This window comes from Balaenoptera musculus, chromosome 12 (genome assembly GCF_009873245.2).
Source record: "Balaenoptera musculus isolate JJ_BM4_2016_0621 chromosome 12, mBalMus1.pri.v3, whole genome shotgun sequence".
In the NCBI taxonomy this organism is placed as follows: Eukaryota; Metazoa; Chordata; class Mammalia; order Artiodactyla; family Balaenopteridae; genus Balaenoptera; species Balaenoptera musculus.
Window position 1 is genome coordinate 6,939,763 of NC_045796.1, and position 13,626 is coordinate 6,953,388.

At 39.7% G+C, this 13,626-nt stretch overlaps 1 protein-coding gene across 3 annotated transcripts in view; it reads left to right on the forward strand.

The window, feature by feature from the left end:
• Nucleotides 1-13,626, forward strand: part of PRKN (parkin RBR E3 ubiquitin protein ligase) — a 1,292,350-nt gene that overhangs the window by 856,693 nt on the left and 422,031 nt on the right. The window lies entirely within an intron of this gene.

A 13,626-nucleotide genomic window follows, 5' to 3' on the forward strand; every position in this document is an offset into this window, starting at 1 on the left:
AGCTAGGTGGAAAATGTGTAGTATTAATCATCTTATACATGTGGAAGTTGGTGTCCGAAGAGTCACTGTGGCTGTCCTAGAATCACAGGAAGTAAGGGCTGCCACTTGCAGTTATGCAAGTTGTGTACTGCACAAGCAGGGCTGGCTTTGAAGATGAATTGGGCTGAAATCCATCTCATACTCTGCTCTCTAAACTTAGTGCCCTGGTATGTGGTTGCACCCACCTAAAGAGAATATTTCTCATTTTCACACAAGTTCCTCACAGACCCCTACACGATGTAATTTTTAGAGAAGAAAATGTGTTTTTTCAGAACCCTGTTAAGTCATAGCACATTTGCCTTCCAAGAGTTATGCCTCAAATAGCAGAGTTGTTCTGGTCTGGGCATTAGTATTTGCACTGTGCTTTAACAAGGATGGAAACAGGAATGGAGAATAGCACCGTATTAATTCTTTCATAGGATAATAAATGTAGTAAGAGTAGAAAACTATGTGGCCAGCCTTGCTCACTGCCACTGAAGACAGGTAGTTAGTGCTGCTTTGATGTTTGCTCCCAGAGAAGGGACATTCTAGCACTCACCAGAGACCCTACCTTCTGTCAGCCAGTTTCTAAGCATGAGATAAAGGATCCTCTTCTAGTTGATATACTTGCTCCACCTCTGTCCATTTTACCTTTTGAGACTTTTTGAATTCTGGCCTGAGCAGCAAAAAGAATCAAAGCAAATCATTCTAGATGCTTTAATGAAGAGATGGGTTTGTACAGAGGTGTGACACGAATAGGGAGGCACCCAAAAAGGCAATTCCCTCATCACCCAGAGTCTGGAAGGAACAGAGAGGTAATTAGCCCTACTTAAGCCCTGTGAGTTGTGGAGGAAGAGAGGATGCCCAAAAGGACTTACAGTCCTGGAGGGATAAAGTCACTGTCAGAAAACGTGGTCCAGAGCTTGGGGGAGTGTGGAGCTGGCAACCAGAGAGCAAGGGAGCCTCACTGATAAACCCTGAGGGTTCGGCTTTCTGGGACACAGAGCAGGCTCCTAGAAGGGCAGAGGATAATTGCGCCCAGGCCATATGCGGCCAGGCTGTAGAGGCAAAGGGGAAATATCACCAGAGTTTTCCAATGCAATTTTTCCACAAATTGATGAATTTACCTTGCAAATTATAGAAAGTCATATGGATTTTTTTTTTCTTTCCCTTGAATAAGAGAGGAAGAAGAGAAGTAGAACCATCCATGAGCCAAGCAGTGTGTTAGAAGCTTTCCACAGATGATCTTGTCACCTGTCTATGACCCTATGCAGCCGGGGACATTATTCTCATTCGATGGATGAGGAACCTGAAACTAGAGATGGGTGAAGGGAGACTGTCAGGGCCTGGACTAAGGCCGGGTCACGTGGCATTGAGGAGTGTAAGGAAAGTCGGGTCTGGTAGCCACTTGGTCACTTACTAACTCTCTCAGCCTCAGTGCCCTCACCGGCACCCCCTCTGTGCTGGGGTATTTCACTGCTGCTGCTGTCATGAGAGGGACAGGGGAATCCTCCATCCATTCACGCAACAGATATTTCTGAACTCCCCCTACAAACAAGTGTTAGACAGTGAGGCTGCAGAAGAGAAAACACAGACGTGGGCCCTGCCCTCCTAAGGCTGTATGGTTCAGTGGATTAAATAAATAATGCAGAAAAAGCACTTAGCAGGGAACCTGGCATAGTAGAGGCATCCAATAAATGTTTAAAAGGAGAAGCTAGACAAAGTGCTTGAATCTCCTTTCTGCCTCGGGTTAATTAACCTCCGAATCTTCTCAGCTTTACTTCACGCGTATCTCTGGTATCGACGGTATCAGTGCCCTGTTTGCAGACTCCGATCCCCACAGCCTCACTGACGTGGGCGGCGCTGACACAGCCCACGGTGGGTCATCAGGGCATCTCTTGTCCCTTGATCTATGCCCCACACTATGCCCACTGCCTGGCACATTACAGGAGATTGATGAATAATGGAATTATAGTTTTAAAATTTTATTAATGTGCTATTTGATTATCAGGTTCACTATCATTTAAGTTAGGCCCTAAGTGAAGATTTTGAATGAAATTTGTTTAGAAACCACTGGAAAAATCTCCATCTCCATATAAGGTAATTTGAAAGGTGTTAATTTTATAACAGTGGTCCCTTGGATTTGGGGACATGATCCTGAGGTTTCCTAAAAATGGAGAAATTCACAAATGTTAGTAAAAAAGGAAAAGAGCTCGGTAGGAGATTCACATGCTATGTCGTCCCAAACGTGTCCTCCATCCGTCCACGTCTCTCTGGCCGCACCACTTAGTGCAAACCACCATCTTCTCTCCCAGGAGGACGTCACAATGTTCATGGGACTCTCTCCCGTTCTTGCCTGCCTCACTGTAATCCATTCATTACACAAAGTTAGAGGGATTTTCTTAAACACAAATGACATCGTGTTGCATCCCTGCTTTAAATTTTGTGTGGCTTCACATGGTCCAAGAGTCGAATCCTGTTTAGACAAAGGCTTCACGCGCTGTTGCTGCTCCTTCCCCGGAGCCTCTTGCATCTGATCTGTGCGTGGCGGGCCATTCAGGGATCAGTGTAAATGTCCTCTCCCCAGGCCTTCCCTGACCACCCAGTCTGCACCAGCAACAGCCACCACACATGGTTCCATCCTGTTTTCTTGCAATCACTTTCCAGAGCTAATCAAAGTCCATTTCCCTTTTCCTTTCTATCACGTCGGTGTTGCAAGCGTTGGACACCCTCTGGATGAGACCAGATCAGCTTAATCAAAAGAAGTGGCCTGGATGAAGGAAGATGATGTTTGCAGCCTTGAAAAGCAGTATCAAAGGCTTAGCTCAAATCCAGCTACCTACTGCACACCTCTTTAACACTGCAGCATCGCTGACCTCTGGCTCGCTGGGGCTTTTCCTGTTTGCCTTCCCTGTGTGTCCCTGTTCCTTCATAGTCATTCATTCATCCAGTCAGACAGCTAGGGAGTCATTCAGAACACATGCCTTATTAACACCAGCCACAGGCCAGGCACTGGGGATACCGGAAGACAGCCCTTGTGTTAATGGAGGAAAGTCCTCGAGCAGGGAACCCTTTCTAAAAAGAGCCAGATAGTAGTTGAGGCTTTGTGGTCTGTACAGTCTCTGTCACAGCTACCCTCCTCTGCCTTTATAGAGCCATAGATGATAAAAATGGCTGTGTTCTAATTAAACTTTATTTACAAAAGCAGGTGGGGGGGGCAGATTTGGCCCCCAGCTGGGGTTTGCTGACCTCTGGTTTAGTGAGAAGGTAGACAGTTAAACAAATAACTGACTGCTCTGGGGTAGGAGAGAGGCTCGGAGAGGCATGTGGGAGCAGGGAGCACCACCGAGGCACCTGCCGCTCTGTCTCTTGCTGACTCCAAGCTCCAGCTAACTTACTAGAAAAAAAAGAAGGAAAAAGGCGCTTTAAAATTAAATTGCTAGTTGTTGAAAGCTATATGAGATATTTTGTTGCTTTTTTAAAAAAAATACCCAGATACCTTTTCTGATTTTCCTTCAGTATTCTGGCTCAGGGCCTTTCTCCCAACACATCTTCCAGGAAGTGAATCCCAGAAATCCCCAGATTTTAGCCTTGCCAGCAGCATGTGTGTGTTCCTTCATTCACGAGGTGTAAAGCTGGAATTCTAAGTGTCTTTTGTACATAATTTCAAGTAAGGTTTAAGTTCCACAAGTTTACCAGAAGGAAGAAATGTGATCAGATAGGCTGAAGATTCTAACATCTCAGTATCCGAAAGGTCTTCAGGGATTGCCAGAGCGAACCTGCCAATTCACAGATCCCCATTGACAAAACTGGGTTCACAGGCCAGCTTGTGGTGCAGCCACTCGCAGCCTCCCAGGGTTCTCTCCGACCTCCCCGACCTCTGATATCTTGGGATGCCCCTTTGCAGGGTTCCTTTTCTAGGTTTTATATGTGAATCCGTTTGGAAGTGTATGGTTATATCATGTTGAGTTTTATTATTTTTAGGGAAACACTTTATCATGCTATACACTGCTTTCCTGGCTACATGTAAAACAAAAAAACTCAGGAGAATAATTTTATCTACTATGCACCACAAATTCTTAAATTATTAATATTTTAATGCCGAATCCATCTAATGATACCTCAGAAATTTCACAGTACCTCCTCATTGTTAAACACCTTCATGGTAGAACTGTTTTAAGATGTCTACAGTCTTTTATTAAATGGGTTCTTCATTTCAAACGATTCTACTTCAGAGGACCTGGTTCATAATGTTTCTCTGATAAAAAGAATGAAAGACCCAGCGTTCTACTAACATTCATGCATTCACTCATTTTAAGGACGAATGGAATTTTACTCAGCCATTAAAAAGAGTGAAATAATGCCATTTGCAACATAGATGGACCTGGAGATTATCATACTAAGTGAACTAAGTCAGGCAGAGAAAGACAAATATCATATGATATCGCTTATATGCAGAATCTAAAAAAAAATAAATAAAGATACAAACGAACTTATTCACAAAACAGAAACAGACTCACAGACTTAGAAAACAAACTTATGGTTACTGAAGGGGAAAGGTGCGGGGGAAGGGATAAATTGGGAGTTTGGGATTAACATCTACATGCTGCTATATATAAAATAGATAATCAACAAGTACCTACTGTATAGTACAGGGAACTCTGCTCAATATTCTGTAATAACCTAAATGGAAAAAGAATTTGAAAAAGAATAGATACATGTATATGTATAACTGAATCACTTTGCTGTACACTTGAAACTAACACAGCATTGTTAATCAACTATGTTCCAATATAAAATAAAAATTAAAAAAAAAAAAAAAAAGAATGAATGAAAGACCAGTGAGAAATCCTCTGTGGAAGGTTTTTGTGAACTAGTTGCAAAAAAAAAAACGTATCTTTTTAAACCACTCTGTGTCAGTAATAATTTCTTATGTTAAATACCTCCTAATATTCACAGCCACTGGACTGATTCTCAGCACATTAATATTTCCTGTCATGAGATTTGGGGATACACTAGAATAATTTATTTCACAGTGGGGTTCTTATCTAAACAAGATCTGTCCTCACATCTTTCTCAATTTAGCAGAATGCTACTGCAGCTCCTAGCTACTCCTAGCTGTTTTTCACAAAAGAAAAAACAAAAACAAGATATATGCATGAGTTGGTACGTGTTACAGATGGCATCTCCAGTGGCTGCATAGTTGTGCCACGCAACAGCTCTATGCAAACGATGTGACCCCAAAAGTATTTTATGTTGAATCTGGTTCCGGCTTTCTTTAACTGTACACACTGACAGCCTGAATAGAGTGTGCTCTGAGATTATAACTCAGAAGCACTTAACCCATAAATATAATTTTGAGAATTGAAATTAATTCTGTTATTTGGGGGATAGGAAAGAAATATGATAATTTTTCATGAGATACATTTTCGTCCCATAGGCCAATACCCTTTGGAATTTGTAATTTCATTTTGTTACATGCAACAATTATTTTATTATAATTTACCTGCTATTTACAATTATTTATCAGCATCTGTTTCGTAGTATAAATGCCTTAATGAGAAAAGTTGGAGTGTTGCTGGGAAATCAAATCATTTTTATGAATTACTACAACAGAGGGTTGACCGCTTTGCTTTTAAAAAATTTAACTTATTGATACTTTTAAAGAAAGAAAAGGTGTTTATTTTTTAATTGTAATACGTGTCAGTATATTGAAGTGTTTGCAATCTAAAATTTCTAGAAGTTAATAGTTTATATTTGGGTTCAACCTGTCAATAGTTATATTTAAAAATACAATATATAAGCTATACTAAATTCAAATAGTATTCTCAAAGATCGATATCATCTGGAGGAAATTAACAATCCATGAATTCCCTCTTGTAACCATGGCTTCATATTTTTATTTTGCATAGCCTGCTTATTGTTAACGGTTCAAAAACAACCTAACTCAGCTACACTTAAGGTAGCGTATAAACCTAAAACATAGACTTGTATTATGTGGCTTGCAGAAGCAGTATCTTTACTTTTTAGTTTCGTTTTTAATTTCTGGAAGAATTCAGAACTTTGATAGAGGCTGAGGGGGTGATATGAAATTATACAACATGGTTCCCTAACCTTGATTAATTTTATTCCATTTTAAGTGTTTTTTACATATTTTCTCACTGCCCTCTAGTTTCTTGTTCAGGCTACCTCATTCTTACCTCTTAGGTCTTAGTTTATATTGTCCTTTTTTAGGAAACATTCTCTGCCTGACCAACTTTGGATTAAGTTGCCTCTCATTAGTCTCCCAAAGTGCCCCAGACTTATTTATCTCACCAGCAAATAGAATTCCTTGAGGAGGAGAACTGTATCTCCCCCTCCCCATGTTGAGCAAAAGAACCAGCCACATAGGAGCTTCCCATTGCTATGTGTGGAACTTGAGTTGGGGGACCTGACATGGGCTCAAAAAGTGATACAGAAGAACAGGAATGATTATGCAAGCAAATACTAAATGGAATACAAAATGAACGCTTTATAAACAGAAGACTTACAGGAAATTAGGAGTGAGTGGGAGAATCCACGTTAGCTAGAGTCTTTTATTGATAAAAGCTTCCTAAAAGAGGTTGGATTGGAGCCTGAACCTGGACATTTTTTTTTTTTGGGAAAATGAAGACAAATAGAAGAACCTACCCATAGGATAAGAGCATAAAGAAAAAGGTTGGTCCAGAAGCTGCAAAGAGACTGACCTGAGAGAAACAGAAAGATTTGTGATTGACAATATGGGAGATACATATGTGTGGTGAATCTAACCTACAGAGAGAGGGCTCTGAAAGACAAAAGGGAAAACCTGGGGTCTTAATACATTGGCACTGGGTAATAATTCATAATTTTGGCCAAGACCTGCCATGATGAAAGCTACTTTACAATAATACTGCTATAACATATTACTGTATTCATTCTATGTATTTTATTCAAAGCCTTTATCAACAAGGGAAGCCATTTAGTTTGTTCAGTGTCTTGTCTCTACAGGGACTGAATGCTCTGAGGGCGTAAGCCTTCTTGGAAGCCTTTCCACTGACCCCCAGCGACAAGTTAGGTGGTCTCTAAACTCATCCATGTGGTAGCACTTACTACACTGAGACAATTACTTTTTTTGTTCTTCAATCCTATAGGACCCTGAGGGGAAGGACCATGCCCTTGTTCACTTTTACGGGACATCACAGGACAGTGCCTGGCATGTAGTGGTTGTTCTAAAGTATTGGCAGGATGGATGAATGAAAGTGATTCAAAAGTGTAAACATAAAGGGTCCTTCATCCTGGGTATGTTGTGTATGCTGAAATACGGGACCCTCTGCAATTAAGCTTACAGAGCTTGGAGCCAGCTTCGTGAATTGTGTGTGCACGCGTGTGTGTGTGTGCAGCAAAGCAGACCAGATAAAGCCATGAGGACATGAGCAGAGGAGGCAAGGAGAAATTGAAAGAGGCAGTTATGAGCTAGTTTTGGGATCTGCCAGGGCCTTAATAGGATTCTGATTCCAAGGTGACTAATGGGCAAACGAACTTACTTCAGGATTTTAACTTGGCTGCTGGAAGGAATTTTGAAGGTCATTTCAACTGTTGAAGCTTATTTTAATTTTCTAAAGGTTGGGTCTGTCAATTAGTATCTTGGATCAGAGGCCTCTCCAGTGGACGGGGGACTGCTCACTTGGCTAACTCAGATAAATGAACTCACATGACATATGTGGGCGAAAATGTTATCTCTGGCTTGTCCGCAGGCAGGCGCCTGGTTGGATACTTCTTTGTAGGTAGTGCATTTGGGCAATTAGTAGGTAATGTGGCTAAATACAGATGAAATGAAAATGCATTTGGTTTCTGAGATTTCAGTCATTTATTTACTTATTGTTTATAAGCTATTTCAAACTAAAAGGGATTTAAAGTGACAGTTGTTAAGAAGACAAATTCAAGTTATTTAATGGTGCAGCTCTCTCCCTCTAATTATTTTATCTAATCAAATGCTTTATTAAATTCCCAGGAGTCATAGTTGTTCATGCACAGGGAGTTTGAAGAGAGCTTCGAAAGATTGCTAACTGGGGCATAACATCTATGTTACTGCAGCACAAACTAAATTCTGTAAAAACAACATGTGAAGTTTCAAGGGTCAAGTGTTAGCTAAATTTAAGAGCTAACTTTCCCCCTCCAGTGAGGAAATTGTATTTTATATCTCCTCAATGATTTTGTACTTAACATTTCTATTCTAATTGTCATTGCTTTTCATTGTATTTCAGATTCTACTATCCCTAAATATAATATTTATATTTAATTTTGCTTTTCACTGGGGGAAATGAAGAAACCAGCTCTACTACATAACTCAGCATCCCTCTTCCATGGTCTGTACTTTTGCAACTTTGTGTCTTTTCTTGACCTGGAATGTCTTCTCTATCTCCATGCACTGGAATCTTGATCCTCCTTCAAATGCCACTTTTATGAATTCTTTTCTGATCTGCTATCTTAACATGATCTCTTCCTCCTCTGAGCCTGTGTCAGTTACATGTTACTGCATAAAAAAATATCCCAAAGCCAAGTATCTTAAGACAACAGTGTTATCTTGCACAATTTCAGTGGGCCAGGAATTTGGGAGCAGCTTATCTGCATGGTTTTTGCTTATGGTATCTCATGAAGTTATAGTCAAGATTCAGCCAGGTCTGTAGTCACCTGAGGGCTTGTCTTGGGCTGGAGGATCTGCCTCAGAGATGATTATCTTAGGTGGCTGCCATGTCAGTGCTGGCTGTTGGCAAGAGGCCTCAGTTCCTTGCCCTGTGGACTTCTCCATAGACTGCTTGAGTGTCCTCACAATGTGGCTGTTCACTTTCTTCAGAGCAGGTAACCCAGGAAAGAGCACAGACAGAAGCTGTAGTGTCTTTTCTGGTCTAGTCCTGGAAGTCGCATATTGGTACTTCTGCATTTTCCCCACAGATTAAGCAGGTCACCTCACATAATGTGGAAGGAGACTACACAAAAGCATGAATACCAGAGGGTGGGGATCATTGGGGAGCATCTTGGAGGCTGCTTACCATTTCCTACATCTCTAACATAACTTAAAATATCCTGCTCTGTATTACAATTATGTGTGTCCCTTTCCTACCCATGCTATTAGTTTTTATTTTCTTTAGAGTTTAGACTTGCTTCCTTAGCTTTACATATCTTGAAATTTTTGGCACATTGTGTTCAGTATGTGTCACATTCAGGTGAGAATTTGGAACCACAGCCCCTCTCTTAATGGGTATAAATGAAAATGTACGTGTGGGAAAGAATCAGACAGAGACAGAGAAATAGATAGACTTTGGCAGAGAGAGGGCATGTAAAGGAGAGCAGATGTGTGTGTGTGTGTGTGTGTGTGTGTGTGTGTGTGTGTGTGAGAGAGAAAGAGAGAGAGAGAACAAATGAGGTAGAGAGCAAACTGCACATTTTATCAGACAAATATGAAAAAATTGATACTATTTTGTAGGTTGCTAGAGAACTAATTTTACAAGAGTTTAAATGTTTGAACCACTGCAGAACAATATTCTACTTTGTGTCATGTATGTGAATGGCTCACCATATATTTTACTAAGACTCCTTCAATTATGCCTAATACTTTGTGAATAAAGGGTCTTTGGATCACTCCTTTAATAAAAGCAGGGAAATCATTGCTTACAAATAACTCTAAAGTAATGTCAAGTACAGCATTTATAATTCCTTTTACATATGACTGAGAACTTTATTTAACCTTTGATTAACTGCTCTATAACCTGGCTCACTGGGGTAAAATCATTTTCTAGAATGGTCAATTAACATTTATGTATAATCGGAGCAAAGGGCACAGAGGAATGTCAGAAGGAAAAAAAGACCCACGAGATGGCAGGTCCTGGCAGGTCCTCCTCAGAAATGTCACTCTTATCAATCTTCTTATTTCCATTCCTAGAACTACCAGCACACCATGGTCTAATTCCTAAGTAACTCATGTCTGAATTATTAAAATGACCTCCAAAGACTTTTCACAACTTCTAATTTCTTTCCCTCCAAGCTTTCCTTGGAATTAAACTTACTAAAAAATCACTCCCTTCCCATGCTTAGATGTCTTCAGCAAATTTCACTATCTAGAGGTTATCTACTAGGTTTGCCTTCTAGAATCCCTATGCCACTGTCCCTGCCCAGAATCTGCTCTGTGTCCAACTTTGTCATCTCTCCTCTCACTCTTTTCCTGATACATCCTCTCAATCAGCCCAACTTGTTACATTTTTGTTCCAAGAATTCTTTTCTATGTCTGGGTTTCCTCCCTTGCCCAGAAGCCATGTTTCTCTCCAGTGGCCCAATGTCAGTTTTCCCATCCTTTTAAATTCAGCTCAGGTTCCCTAATGGTACCATCCTGAGTCTTACTTCCCTCCTCTCCTTGCTTCTGTGGCAACAGAGTTTGGTGACTGCATATGTTTCCTTGTAATACTTGTTCCACATGCATTTTGTGTCACCCAACTATGCCTTCGGATTGTGTATGTGTGTGTGTTTCCCAATGCTTAAACCAATTCTGACTATAAAGTGTTTACTCATTCACTCAGTGCCATATTCCACATGTATTTATTAAGTGCCTTCTTTAGCCAAGTAGATGCTCAATAATTAATTGAGTGAAAAATGTACAAATGGGGAGCAGAGAAATTATAAAGTAAAAACATTCCATTCATTTATCCACTGGTACAATCAGTAACTATTGATAATGTAACTACCATGGGCTCAATGCTGTATATGGTGATGCTTGGGTCATGAAAGGGTTAAACAAGAATGGCCTCTGTTGTTTCATGACTTTTCATTTAATGTTGACAGTATTCACCTTGAATAGAAGTGAAGAGGTAATATCTGAAACACATTGAGAATAGACCTTACGGATAAAAGGTAAAGAGAAAGGGAAGAATTAATAAAGAATGGGGCTCCAGAGAAAGTCCCTTGGAGGTCTTCACACTTGAACTGGACCTTGAAATTTGGAGTTTTGATTTCAATATAAATATATCTGAATATATTGTACTATAGGAATGCATGATAAGGAGCATGGGTCTAGCAGTAAAGGAGCTAGAAGTATGCTAGGATAGGTAAGGACCATGCCCACAGAGAGGGTGGAGGTGGAGAAAGGAACAAGATGAATAGTAAAGTCAGGGGAGTTGACTTTAGGGGAGTGAAATGGAAAAAAACATGTGTGAAGTTCCTAGCAAAGTCCCTAACCCAAAGTAGGTGCTCATAAATACCAGTATTGCCCCCTTTCCTGTTTCATCTAGCTCTTGAGAAATTAATCATGTAGTCCCTCTAGCCATGATATGATTTTTACTCATTTCATTTTCTCAGATGATTAATCTAATAACCTTTTATGGGTGTCATGTTTATCACTTACCTAACTTTTTCATAAATACTAAGAATATTCTTAAGAGATGAGCAGTCTTACCTCATAACTATATCAAGAAATCCAACTGACTGATAATTCTATCTGAAATATGTGCATATACTACCTCTATCTCTATCATTATCTATTATCTATCAACATATACATATATCTGTTCTATCTCTATATATCTACATATAAAAATATGTATATGCATGCATATATACATACGTGCATATGTACATACATATGCGCACATATATGCACACATATGTATGTATGTGTATATATATATAATATATATCCTAAAGGGTCTCAAATCCTGGTCACCATGCATTTCTTAAGCCATAACTGCTGCCCTTGTCCATTTGCCATTAAAATTGCATAGGAGAGTATCAGGAGATGTCCCATGGAACCACCTAGATGCCATGTGAATTTTCCCTGCCCCAATGTGTGACAGCAGCTCTTGCTCTTCCTGATGATTAGGATCAATTACCCCTGCCAGTATGGTCAATGTTCCTTCCTGCCTGTATTCCAGTTTAAGGAGGCTGAAGGGAAGCGGTACCACTGGAGCTTAATTTTCCGCGGGATGTTTCCTGTGTCCCCAGGAGCATGTGCTTCACTCTGTGGGAACCACAACCTCTGGTCCTAGGGAGCCTGTGATTACCTGTACTTCATTCTTAGTAGGGGAGGGGCAAGGTGACTACTGTGTCCTTTATTTTGTTAGGTGTGTCCCTCCATGCCCCAAATATTAGACCTCTAAAAACCTTCTCTAATGTAGGTGACCCCTGAATCTGCATAGAGTTTATCTCACACCATGGCCTCCAATATATTTACCATTTATTGCTAATCTGTTCCAAATAGCAGGATGTAATCAATAAACCAGAGCAACTGACGTTCTTTGAATTGTCTAGATAGTATTAAGTTCTTTTTGACCATATTTTAACTGAAGGGCAAAACTATTAATGTGTACTGTTGTCCATACATGAAAGAGAACTCTTTCTATTCTTCCTTCTATTAATAGGGCTGGAAAAGGACACATTTGCTAGATCAGTGGCTACATGCCATGCATCGTAACATCTCTCTGGGACACTGTGGCAGAGTCCACAGTCCATACTGACTGCTTTGGCTTTTATATAAGTTTTCTTTTTATATTTTCTACAGGGTAATTGCCAAGCTTTCTTTTGAACCTTGTTATATATAGGAACATTTTTATAAATGTTCTCATAGTTTCTCCAGTGTTTCTGTGTATTGGTAACAGATCAAGAGTCCATAAAGGTTGAGTCGACCATGTTGCTAAAATCAGAATGAAGAACATTTTTCATAGAACTTAGCTCTGAAAGGAGGCAAAATATAGCAGCTCTGTAGGGTCACACAGAGGGAATGAGGTGTGTATGCGCTCGTGTGCGTGTGTGCCTGACTCTCCTGTTAGATATAGGAACGCGTTATATTTCATGATCTTCAAGGGGGAAGTTGTTAGAAGGGAAGAGGCTGAAAGTTCAGAACACAGTCAACACCTAATTGAAAAAGGCCCTGGGAATGGAAATGGCCCTGAAGGGACATCAATAGGTTCAGAGATGGGAAATGAAAACACATAAAAACCTCAGGGATGCTTAGATGAAATTGACTATCATCCTGTAGATCCAAGACATTAAAATACCAACTTTTTTTTCCATTTTATTTTGTGTTATATATTGTGTTGAAATAAGTGGGAAAACAGAATTTTGAAAATCTTGTAATTGTTAAGGAGTTATCTTCTACTAATATTAATGTTAATATCAGTTTTTTTTAGGGAAAGGGCTTTTGAAGAGCTCTTATATCTGTTAAGAATTGGGTATGAAATGACAAATACTTTGTATCTTGTTATCATTACATAGAAAATAGGTTTATCTAAATAAAATCCAATGACTTTCTTACTATTAAAATTGCCTTAGGGCTGATCTCAAGTTAATATATTCATTTTGTCTCCTTTTTGTCATAAAATCATGTGGTTCATTTACTAGCAAAAACGTGGTTATTCAGGAGATATTTTTTTCTACAAAGTGTTTTAAGGAAGTTCAGAATTTTTAGGACTTGTGTATATTAATTTGTTAGTGATCCCCTAACTTTAATTTAAGAAATTGAATATTTGGGTGGATGGGGGTAGCACAATAGACAAAATCTTGTAGTAGAAGGATCTCTGCTAGATAATCTTTTATTTCTAAATTCTACTTTTCCATTTGCCAATG